Below are 13,342 nucleotides of genomic sequence, written 5' to 3'. Positions count from 1 at the left end.
CGTTCTGGATATAAATTACTTGTTAGAATGAAAGATGATATAATTTGAAATACAAAAGAGGAACAGAAATAATTAATTAACATAATGATAACTGTTTCATTAACTGAAAAATAAATGCATTTGGAATATTATTTTACATAAAAGTTAAAAAAGCATTTTTATTTTCAAGCTGAAAATATATGTATCAGTAGTTTTATATGGTGTTATATTTGACTTGTTCTATATTCATCTTTTGTCATTTATATTTGGACGTCAGAAGTAATATATTGTATATCATATACCTTATTCATTGATCTACAGTTTGGTGTCTGTCAAGAAAAAAAGTTTGCATGATATTGAGTAGCCAATATCTACCTTTGTCCAATTGGACTCAAATTTACATTTGACTCTGTCTTTAAATTCAACAGGGATCATTTATTCCTAAGGGGAACCATTTGTACCAAGTTTAATGGTTGACAAACAAAGGGTTCTGAAGAGAAGGGACTAATTGTTTGATTCTTGACCTTTGACCTAGTGACCCCAAGATCAATAGGATTCGTATACCCCTGAAAAAGAAAATAAAAACAGTATTCAAAGTTCGGTGTCTGTCAAGCAAAGGGTTCTCAAGATCATTTGTTCTATCTTAACGACCGACCGACATATCGACCAACCAATCGACAGATGCAAACCAATTTGCCCTTTTTTCAAAGGGGGAATAAATTCATATAGGATTTCTTTATGAAAAAAATTACAATTATTAGCAAGATAAAGCTTATAAGGAAAACGTGTGAGCGCTAGAAAAAAAATCTGAAAAATAGTGACTAAAGAAAATCACCCTTTGCTATCACATTATTTTCTTCATCAAGTACCTACAATCAACACACGTGTTCCTTGAATATTTAAAGTTCCAGGTCTGACCCAGTCAGAAAATAGGAACTCGATGGTTACTTTCATTTATCTTTAAAGAAATTCAGAAAGCCTTTATCATTACCTTTTCGTACCAGAACATTATGAAAGCCTCAAAAGATTGATGTGGTAATTTTAATTTCTAATTGTATTTATGAGCCCTACTAAATCTTTAAACTATTTTCACTTATTTAGTGTTTCAAGGTTTCTTCTCAAAAAAAGATCTTTGATTTGATTTTATTTTTATAAAGATAGTGGAAATTCAAAAGTGTTGTTAAATAACGTAGTCAATTTACAATTACATTTTAAAGATAAAACAAGATTTTTTTAAAAATTTCATTTTTTCCAAATATTCATATATTTTGAAATAAAGGAAAGATTCGCAAGATTTATTCATAAATCAAGTTCGCATTATGAGTTGCATTATATTAATCACTGTTTTGTGTCAGTTTCCAGGGCCTACTCACAAAGTTGAAACTATTTTGTAAACTTCTGTATGCAAATACACGGATGTCTTAAAATTTAAAATTGTTTATCAAATATGATAGTTTACTAACCTTAACCTGTTCTGTTCTATAATTATAATTATATTTGTCAACTAATAAATACCATATATTTTTTTCTTCACAATAATATTATAAAAGAATCATTAATGTTATAATTGTTGAAAAACCATTTCATTTAGTTGTTGAAACACCGAATAAAAAAAAAATCAGAATATTCTTTCCCTTCTCTTAAAGATTCTATTAATTTTCAAATCAATCATTTTGAAAAATACTACTGTTTGAAGTTTCATATTCTGTTGGTTATATATTTCATCTTAGATAAATAAAAATTAAGATGAATATTATCTTGCCTTCATTAGTTAATTAAAAATTACAATTTTTTAACCAGATTATCTCAGAACTCCATATTTTATTTTGGATCCATTTTTTGCTACTCAGGTGTTTTTAAAAAAGAAATTGGCTCCTTAATGCACCTCTCTGCAGCAAGGGTCACCTTGGTAATGACATACTGACCTAGAGTCGCTCATAAGACTACAAACACATTTCCTTGATTGATAGATGGTTGATTCGAAGCTAGGTTTAGTTAAAGGAATGAGAGGTGATCGCCTTATAAAGATTAAAAGGGAATACAACACATGATAAAGTTGTTTTAAAGTTACCTATTTGTAGATAATTAAATTGGAAATACTGGTTACATAAAGATAAAGATATATATATATATATATATATATATATATATATATATATATATATATACGAGGGGTTATCAAAAAGTTCGTGGACTAGCGTGATAAAATTAAAACCGCTTTAGGTACATCAATGAATTTTTACACATTTAGTTAGCATCATCCTTTCTATCTATAGAATAAACCATAAATCATAATTTTTATTTTTTTAATAAAATGTTAGTGTTTTTGTAAGCAAAGGTATGTCCAGGCGGCGCAACCTCTAATATGACGTTTTTTCCTACCTGAGTGTAACTGAGAAAAACTCTTTAGATATGAGTATTTGTCATCAGAAAATCTCGTTAATTCAGGCATGTGGTATGACACATTTGTTCAGTAAAATTTGGAATTTTTACCCCATTCTGTAATTTCTATGAAATTTTATCGTAAATTTTATATGGAGTGTCCAAACAATTATGGGCTTGAAAATAACGTCAAAAGGGGGGAGGGGTTTCTTTTTCAAACACTCTATAGAGTTTCGGTCCTGGAAAAACTGGTATTGACCTAAGGAATGTTTAAACTGGCTACAGAAAAATAAAATGCATCCAGAGTACTTGTTTTTTAATGCCTAAAAAGATTCAGAGAGATGAAATATGCACAGCTAGTGTCGATTTGTAGTCAGGGTGTCAAAAGTCAGTCACGTCGAAAAGTGACGTTGATCATGTGTGGTAGAAATTGAACTCCAACAAGCTAAGTATTCTGGCATAATCAAGTGAGGATCTTTCCCCATATAAAGATCCATTTACAATATTATATGCATTGAAAACAGCTGCTCATGACATTGTAAATTCATATAAATAAGACGGGTTTAAGTCCTAACTTAACTCCAGGTAATCTCATCAAGATAAGTGTATGAGGTAGAGAGAGCGGACATTAAGAAACAATGACGTTAAGCGGACGTCATGACACTAAACGGCGACAGCGCCGGGTGATCACATAAAGTCTTTTTAATTTTAGAATAATTTGGCAAATTATCAACTTATCAAGCTAAAATTTTCAACATTTCTTAAACTTTTGTTGTTTTATGTTCCGCATAAATTTTGTAAGCAAAGACTACATATTATTAATGTTATCGCGTCAGTCCACGAACTTTTTGATAACCCCTCGTATATATATATATATATATATATATATATATATATATATATATATATATATAAAATTAGATTTTAAGTAAATTAAGCTACGAAAACACATTGATTGATTCCATGCAAAGTTTTTTGAATGAACTAAATATTTTGTTATATTTAAGAGTATCAAGTCTTTGACTGAAATTATTCCAGTAAAACTGATCATGATATTTTTTCCTTAACATGTCAAATATGAAATTTAGTGCATTCATCATCAGTATCTTTATCACCATGATCCTGCCATTAAACTTTATTTTCATTCTTAAAATAGATGTTCAAATTTATTAACCTGTCTTGACACATTAATAACGATGACAGTTAATACTGCTAATAATTTTAATTGACTCTAAATCATATACTAAACCAAGGAAAGGTGAATTTATTTCATGGTAAGAAATTAAAAGCATATTCTTTTCTACAATATGATTTTAAAAAGTGATAATTTGTAATTAAATGGACACAGAAAAAATAAACTCAAATCATTTAATATCATGTGAAAAAGAGGTATGCCATAAAATTATCTTTCTCTAACCAAATAATAAAATGATACGCAATTATTTACTTTAGTTTTTTCACTTAAGAATGCTCCATCAAAGAGGAAATTTGATTTTAAAAACTATTTAAATAAGTGTATGCTTTTATATTAGATATTGGTTAGAACAAATAAACTCAAATCATTTAATATCATGTGAAAAAGAGGTATGCCATAAAATTATCTTTCTCTAACCAAATAATAAAATGATACGCAATTATTTACTTTAGTTTTTTCACTTAAGAATGCTCCATCAAAGAGGAAATTTGATTTTAAAAACTATTTAAATAAGTGTATGCTTTTATATTAGATATTGGTTTTGTCTTTAGAAATCAATAACCCTAATAAAAATATTCACCTTTAGTTTAAGATGCAAAAGAATGTCTAACATGACTGAACATAAAATATCTTGATTTTTATGAATCTGAAGCTGGAACTCAGGAAAATATAATAGATAACAGAGAGTATGATTTAATCGGAAAAAAATGTGACCATTAAATATCTGAGCAAAAATTATTAATTTTATGATTTTAAAGTCAAACTCTTGAAACTAGTTTCAATATATATTTATCTTAAGAGAAATCATGATAAAATATTTTCCAAATTATAACTATCTGAGAGTACACCAACACCATATTTTGCTTTAAATCTATAAGTGCGGCATTTTTTTTTGATAGGGGATTGAATTAATTCCTCTATGTATTGATATTGTCTGAAATTTAATTTAAAATGATTTTAAGTGAATTACCTAGAAACATTGAAAAAGTGAACATGTCGACCGGCCAAACCCGTCTTGTGGTCTTTGTCATGATAGGGTAAATGGAAAAATTCGTAGTCGAATCCGTATAAAATTTATTGCCAAACAATTTGTACAAAAAAAGCCAGTCAACATTCGACCTAACAACAGATTGTGTTGATGAGCAAGGATCTTGTTTGCAGTCACAGACTATCATTGGGTCGTATTATGACTGACATGTTTAATATCATTTGCGCAATTGTATATATACTTGATTTGACTACGGATTATTCCGTCTAACTGATCAATACATAAGGCTCACTGAGGGTGTGGCAGGTCAACAGGGGATGCTTACTCCTCCTTGGCACCTGATCCCACGTATGAAATTGCCAGGGGTCCGTGTTTTATGTCCTGTTCACAAATCTGTATTATTTGAAAAAAAATTTTGAGATCGATCACTGTTCTTATCTTCACAATTTTCATTATGACTTCAACGCTTAAGTTCTTGATATTAAATTCTAGTAAAATTATTCCGGTAGGATGTGCTCTATTGAATTTGTATATTAGGAAAAATTTTGTGAAGATTAAAAATGAGATTAATGACATTGTATGATGATTTGAAACAGAAGTAATATAAAAGATAATTTACTGTTAATATATATCAGTCCTTTTTCACATCTATATTTTCTTCGTTTTGTTTTCTTGTTGTCAAAGCTATATATTTTGTACTGAAAAAAGAAGATTCACTCTAATAATTCCAGTAGTGCATCCATGTACTAATTTTGGCGGGATACATGTACATCCGTTGAAACTTTCATTTTTTTCATTTAAAGTGAAAAAGTCCACACCTTTTCTATTTTATTGACATACTAACCTAGAGTGTGATTTTGGAGAGAAAAGAGTTGAATTGAGGCAAATTAGTTGCAAACGCAAGGTCAATATAACCTTTTAAAAAGGGCGCCACAAGTATTCAACGAAGTAAAAGGAATAATTAAGTCTTAATCATAGAATTCCATTTTAATGAGTTAATAATTCTAAAATGCTGACTACTTACAATATCATTCTTACGTCAAATCTTGTGTCAAATATAAGGACTTTGCGTCGATGAAAATTTGGTTTTTTGTACATATGTTTTTTAAAATTTATTTTCTCTCAATTGTCCTCACCATCTTTTTTGACACATTATATATCCCCATTAACGTCTACCTCTGACATTTTCTACTTATCACTTTCCAAATTTAGGACAATCTTTAACTGGTAGCTTACTCAGCTTGATACGGACAAAATCAAAAAAGGTATTCAAAAATGAATTTACACCTGTCATTGACAACAATTAACGCGGTGATGATATACAAAACTATAACACGTGCGTAGGACTACAATTCATGATAATAATATCACGTGAAATTCTAAATATTTGATACCTAGTATCTATCGAACAAGGCCGTAACTGGCTAAATTATGTAGTTAAGGACATACGCAACGTAGTTTGTACTTTATTGTCTTTTCCCCTGGAGTTGAAGAGTTCCAATACTTAAAGGAACTGTGTGCTACATTTTAATGTCTATATATGCTGTTGTACACTTCTTCTAAAACAAGTTTGGATAAACAAAACATCTAGAATATATGTTTAGTAATTTTTGTATATTTTTCTTTGAATTATACAAGAATTTTCATCAATTGATATCTTTTCAAAACCCCTGGTAATGCATGCTGATTTTTTGTCTACGAACATCTGATGGCATTATAATCTTACATTAAAAATATCTTGAAAAATTATCAGTAGGTAAGGTACCTTGCGTATGTCCTTAAATTACCAAGTGATCCTGGGTTTGAGTAAACTGAACACTCAATTTGTTTATTTTTGTAATGTTTTAAAACAAATTTCCCCTGTAAACAGTGTTAATGTGTGACTAGTGGACCTTGCTTTATTTTTTAATTTTTTTGGCATGTTGGCATGCTATTTCTACTAAGCAAACGAAAGTTAACATAGGTCAAGCAGATAATTCAAACATCAAACAACATATAATCAATCAATCAATTAATTTTACTTTACTCATACTAATTTAGAAACAGAGGATGCATCCTTTCAGTATGATTGATCTTGACTATTAATTAAAAAATTAAAAAACTAAACATAATTATCTTTCGGGATTTTTTTTCTTTAAGTACAATTGCACAGAACCATGTTGTAATGCTTATGTTCGAGAAAAGGCTATTTTTGTCCTTAATGTATCAGCTATATCTTACATGATCCAAAACATTCCTAAAACATTTAAGGTAATTCAAACTTGCTTCCAAATATGGTTATGTCTTGTTACCTAGTCGACGTGCTATTTTGGTGTTGTTTTAAGGTAATTTATATTATAAAAATGTGCAATTTATTTGTAGTTTGCTTATTTTACATTTACCGCAAAATATGAGATATTTAGTACATGTATAATCATTATATAGAATAAGCGGCATCGGAAACATCTGGTGAAATTCATCTTATAATGAAGAAAAATTTACGATATCCCTGCAATTTAATTAATTCCTATAAAAATAATTTATATGACAATGGTAATGCTAATGATATAGTTTTAGTGACAATACGAGGTTAGTAGAACAGATAAATGCAATTGAATATTCTAGATTTTTTCCCTTTACATTTTTGAATATGTATTATAAATTAAAATTAATTAAAATAAAAAAAAAAACAGTGTGTGTGTGACGTCACTATGTAGACAGGACGGACTTTGTGGGGCTCCGATAATGTTTGTCTTTTTTGAGTGATTTGAAATAGGATATTCAGGAATGAGTGATTACTGGAACTATGTAAGTTAAATATGTAACAAAAAAGTCTTGAAAAAAAAGTTATTTAAGAGTTATTCGTGTTAGCAATTTCCCAAAAGTTATTTCTATATAGAGTGTATGTCGCCATTGTGAGCACCTACTCACTACTCATAAGCAAGACTACGTTAGAACTTCAAGGCCTCTACACTTCTGTTTGTTTATACATCGTGTTAAAGCACTATGGCCACTGACAATACTGAGTTAAATCCAAGCAAGAGAGCCAGACAGGACAGTAGCGTCTTACGCTCTGGTGATCTAAGCAAACTCAATGATTTGTTAGACTCCGTTTCCTCGGATGAAAACGTCTTCAAACAGACAATCACTCTTATACTCAATAAAGATAACTTTAAAAACGCTCTTGCTGGAGTTTTTGTCTCGGAGATAGGCTCACTCAGAAAAGAAATAAATGAGCTCACGTCGAAAATCGACGAAATGGAACAATATTCAAGGCGAAATTGCCTAAAAATTACTGGCATACCTGAAGAACAAAATGAATCTACTGATAAGCTAGTTCTGAATGTCATCAACAACCTGGTTCTAAATGAAAACAATGAGAAAATCTCGACCAAAGATATTTCAAGGTCACACAGAGTTGGCAAATACGACCCAAGCCGGAAAACCAGAGACATTATAGTAAAATTCATTAGTTACAGAGATAAAGCTAGAGTTTATGCAAATAAACGAAATTTAAAATCCTACAACCAAAACCCAACAAAACAAACTGGACCCATCTACATCAACGAAGCTTTGACGTCCAGACGGGCGGAACTGTATGGGAAAACTCGCCAAGTAGTAAAAAACAAAAAACTTGACAGCTGCTGGACGTATGACGGTCGAATATATGCGAAACTCCGTGGTCACCATGGGAAGAAAATATTGATAAACACAACAGAGGACCTAGAGTGTTTCCAAGATGACAACGTAGACGAACAGTTTCTTGCTTCGACGCCAAAATCGTAAAACACTGTGTTTATAAACATTTCCACGTGTTCGCGTCTCTCAGACGCTTGGAACCTCGTCGAATCAGTGTTTACCTGTTTTCGTTTTCATTTATAAACATGTGATTGACAGATCAACATAACGGATGTCCCAAACATATGTACAGTATGTTCAAATTTATTCTTATACTATTATGTTTGTCACGCTGTCTTCAAATCGATCTGCATGTGTATATAGTTGGATGTTATATCGTTCTGTCTCGTATTATTTACATCCCAACACATGCATGTAAATACTACAATTCAGTTATGTACAGCGGTACTCTATTACCCGTTTTTCATGTTATTTTCATAATGCATCTCCCAATTTCTACGTGGGAAATGTGCGAGTTAATGCACTTCTTTTTTCAAATTTTATGTTTACTGTTTTGTGCTTTTTTATTTTCTATTTATTTCGAATTGACACATCTCATATATTGCCAAATAATTACAATGTCAATAAATCCCATTTCAATGCGGCCCAGTTGCAAATCAAACTTTGGATTTTGCTTAACCACAGTTTTTGATAATGGGTAATTCCCTTGAACAACACCGTGCCGCGATTGGGGTTTTTTACATTAAATGTCATAATATACTGTCAAGGTCTGCTTTTAAAGTTTCAAAATCTACTACACTTTTAGATATTTTGCTATTCATATCCAGTATCTTCAAAAAACAATATAAAAATATGTCATCTTGGTCTCTCAGAATTAATTTTTTTGCACAATTATTCATGTTTGTCATTCTTTTGCTATCTGGTGATATTGAAACAAACCCAGGCCCACCTGCTTCAAACTCTCTTGATATCCTGCACCTTAATATTAGAAGCATCAGAAATAAGATTGATTCCCTAATGTATTTAGTTCAAGATTTTGATATACTATGTTTTAGTGAGACTCATTTAGACACACATGTTACAAATGAAAGTTTGTTCATAGAAGGTTTTAAGAATTTTTTTAGAAAAGATCACAATTCTTATGGTGGAGGTGTAATGATTTATGTTTCAAATTTAATTAAGGCTAGTCGAAGAGAAGATTTAGAACCAATTAATACTGAACTCATTTGGATAGAAATACCACAAGTAAAGGGAAATCTACTTATATGCTGTATTTATCGTCCACCACACACTAATAGTGTCTTTTGGCAAAAACTATCTTGGTCCTTTGAAAAAGCTTGTGATATCTCCAGCAATATTGTAGTACTTGGTGACCTTAACACTGATTTCTTAAAAGTTAACAACTCACATGAGATTCATACAATAATGAACAGCTGTAGTTTAACAAATATCATACATGAACCTACAAGAATTACTTGCAATACAGAAACCCTTATAGATCCTATCATTATTAGTGACAATATACATGTACATGATTCTGGAACATTGAACGTTAGTAATACAGTTAGTGATCATAAAGCAACTTATATATATATTCACCAGAATACCAATGTTAATGCGGCATATAAACGTAAAATTTGGAACTATAAGCAAGCAGATTTAAAACTCCTCAATGATTTAATCCTACAATGCGACTGGAATAGCCTTATTGATGCTACAGAAAACATTAATACTGCAACAGCAAACTTCACGGAAAAGTTTAATTCTATTATTCACCAATGCATACCTGAAAAAACTGTAACCATAAGGCCAAATGATAAACCATGGATGGATTCTCTTCTAAAGAAAACTTTGCGTATTCGCAATAGGCTAAGAAAAATAGCACAAAAAACAAAAAGAGAATCCGATATGGAAATTTTTCGGAAGGTAAGGAATAAGTTTAATAACATGAAAAAATATGCTATCAAAAACTATTATGACAATATAGATTCTCATCTCAAGGATGCTAGTCTGAACAATCAAAAACTATACTGGAAGTTACTGAAAGACACTTTTCACATTAAACCAACAAACGAAATTCCACCTATTCAGTTTACAGCCAACAATGGCACTGAAAATTTTGCATTTTCAGACATAGATAAAATTGAACTATTGAACAAATATTTCACATCAATTACAGTCTTAGATGACAGTAATCAGGAGCTCCCAAATATAGTGTCTAGATGTAAGGATAATTTTCCGGATATAAAAATACAAGAACAGGAAATTATTGATATAATTTCTATTATTCCTGTTAATAAAGCAGTAGGTCCTGATTGCATCAGCCATAAAATGTTAAAATCTTGCAAAGACACTATCTCAAAACCTTTGTGTATACTATTCAACAAATCCCTAACACTAAAAACTTTTCCAGACTGCTGGAAACTAGCACATGTTCTTCCACTATTTAAGAAAGATGACCCTTCCATCACTACAAATTATAGACCAGTTTCTTTGCTGAGTTGTATAAGCAAAATTTTTGAAAGAATCATTTTTAAACATGTATACAATTTCTTGTATTCACATAATATATTTTATAAATATCAAGCAGGTTTTTTACCAGGTCATTCCACAGTATATCAACTTTTAGAAACATACCACTCTATAGTAAAAAGTATTGATGAAGGTAAATTCTGTTGTATGGTGTTTTGTGATTTATCCAAGGCATTTGATAGAGTCTGGCATAAAGGCTTAATTTACAAACTAAAAATGTATGGAATCAATGGTGATATGCTAGATTGGTTTGATAGTTATTTAAGCAATAGAACACAACAAGTCATGTATAGAAATCAATTTTCCTCTGTAGGACATGTAAAAGCTGGAGTTCCTCAGGGCTCAGTACTTGGTCCTTTGTTATTTTTACTGTATGTAAATGATGTGGCTGAAAATATGATATCTGTTTGTAGATTATATGCTGATGATAATTCCTTACAACAATGTTCAGATAATATTAATCATATTGAACAAAATCTTAACCATGATCTTAGAATACTAGATGAATGGTCAAAGAAATGGTTATTGAAATTTAACCCACAGAAAACCAAAGCCGTATTTTTTAATTCAAAAAATATGCAGCAGTTGCCTAAATTATATTTTGACAATTGCCAATTGGAATATGTTACAGAACACAAACATCTTGGGATACTTCTGTCATCCAACTTAGGATGGTCTGATCATATTGATATCATTATAAAGAAAGCATACAAAAAACTGGGGCTTCTTAAAAAACTAAAATTTACTGTGTCAAGAGATATTCTATCCCAGATGTATATATCTTTTATTAGACCACAACTTGAATATGCTGTTGAAGTTTGGTCTGGATGCACAAAAACAGACATTGAGAATCTTGAAAAAGTACAATTATTTGCTGCAAGAATAGTTACTGGGCTTACAATTATTGCTTCAAGAAATTCATTATATTTGGAAACAGGTTGGGAACCATTGGAATACAGAAGAAACAGAGCAAAATTAATAACAATGTATAAAATGCACAATAATTTAGTACCTAATTATTTACAAAATTTAGTACCTGATACAAGAGGCAATATTTCAGGATACACTACCAGGAATTTCTTAAATTATTCTTTGCCAAAATACAGATTAGAACTATATAATAAATCATTTATTCCTGATACAGTTAGAAAGTGGAATTCCCTTAGTCTTAAAACAAGGGAGGCAACTTCTATCAAAATTTTTAAAAACTATCTGCACAACAGTATTGCAAAACCTCAGAAATATTTTTCATATGGAAAAAGGTTTTTGAACATAATTCATACAAGATTAAGACATAATTGTATTTTAAAGTCTGACTTATATCGCTGTAACCTAATAACCAGTCCTAATTGTTCTTGTGGACTACTAGAAGATGCATATCATTTGTTTTTTGCTTGTAAATATTATGTAAAAGCAAGGAATTCCTTAATGAATAAGCTTTTATCATTTAATTATTTATATGTTATAGATGTACATTTAATGTTATGGGGAGATGATTCTCTTACTATTGAACAAAATGTTGAACTTTTCAAAACCATTCAAACTTTCTTAAATGAATGTGGTCGTTTTTCAAAATAAGCTTACTTTTTAAAAAATTTTCTTCTTACCAATTCAAGTTATACTTGTACACTTAAAACTTTTTTTTTTCTTTCTATAACTACGTATATGTAGTAGACCATATGTATATATGTTTTTTATTTTGGCAATTTTAACAAAATGTTGTATTAGGAGAAGACTATCTAAGTTTCTGAACTTGTGTCCGATCCTTTTGACTTTGTCAATAAAATATGTTCAATTCAATTCAATTCAAAAAAAAACATGAATAAAAAAAAACGCTCCAAAATATTTTTACCGGTCACAGTAGTTTAGTAGTTGGGTTCGAATTTAAACCTCGAAATAAGACACCACGAAATCTGACAAATCTGTTTCCTATTTGGATGTTTTACTAATAAAAGACATTGATGACAAACAATGAAATGTGAAGATGACAAACAGTGATCATTCTCAAAGGTCCGTTAAAACAATACAAACAAGAGGCCCAGAGGCCACATCGCTCACCTGAGCACTTTGGCTAAGAAAAAGCAGAAATCAGTTCAGTATTGAAAAATTAAAATATAAAAGTGGTTCGGGGGGTGGGTTATGATTTGAACAAACTTGAATCTACACTTCCTAAGGATGTCTTTGAATTAATATGACTCATAATTGCTTTGCTGTTTTTAAGAGAAAAAAGTATTGATACATACTCTATATTCCTTGTATAACCATGATCCCCTGTTATGGCCCCTCTATTCTCCTGGGGGTCATGATTTGAACAAACTTGAATCTACATTACCTGAGGATGCTTTAATATTATTATGACCAATCAAGGCTTTGCTGTTCTTGAGAAGATTTTAATAGATTTTTCCTATAGACTTTGATCGCCCATTGTGGCCCTATCCTACCCTTGGGGATCATTATTTGAACAAACTTGAATCTACACTACCTGAGGATGCTTCCTTGTAAATATGATTAATCATGGCGTTGCTGTTCTTGAGAAAATTTTAAAAGATTTTTTTGCTATAGACTTTGATCGCCCATTGTGGCCCCACCCTAACCTTGGGGGTAATGATTTGAACAAACTTGAATCTACACTACCTGAGGATGCTTCC

The sequence above is a fragment of the Saccostrea echinata genome, unplaced genomic scaffold (assembly GCF_033153115.1).
Source record: "Saccostrea echinata isolate AGI-Se365-2 ecotype Australia unplaced genomic scaffold, CSIRO_AGI_Sech_v1 ptg000002l, whole genome shotgun sequence".
Lineage (NCBI taxonomy): Eukaryota > Metazoa > Mollusca > Bivalvia > Ostreida > Ostreidae > Saccostrea > Saccostrea echinata.
The sequence above is the reverse complement of the archived record's forward strand: the minus strand, read 5'-3'. Positions refer to the sequence as shown.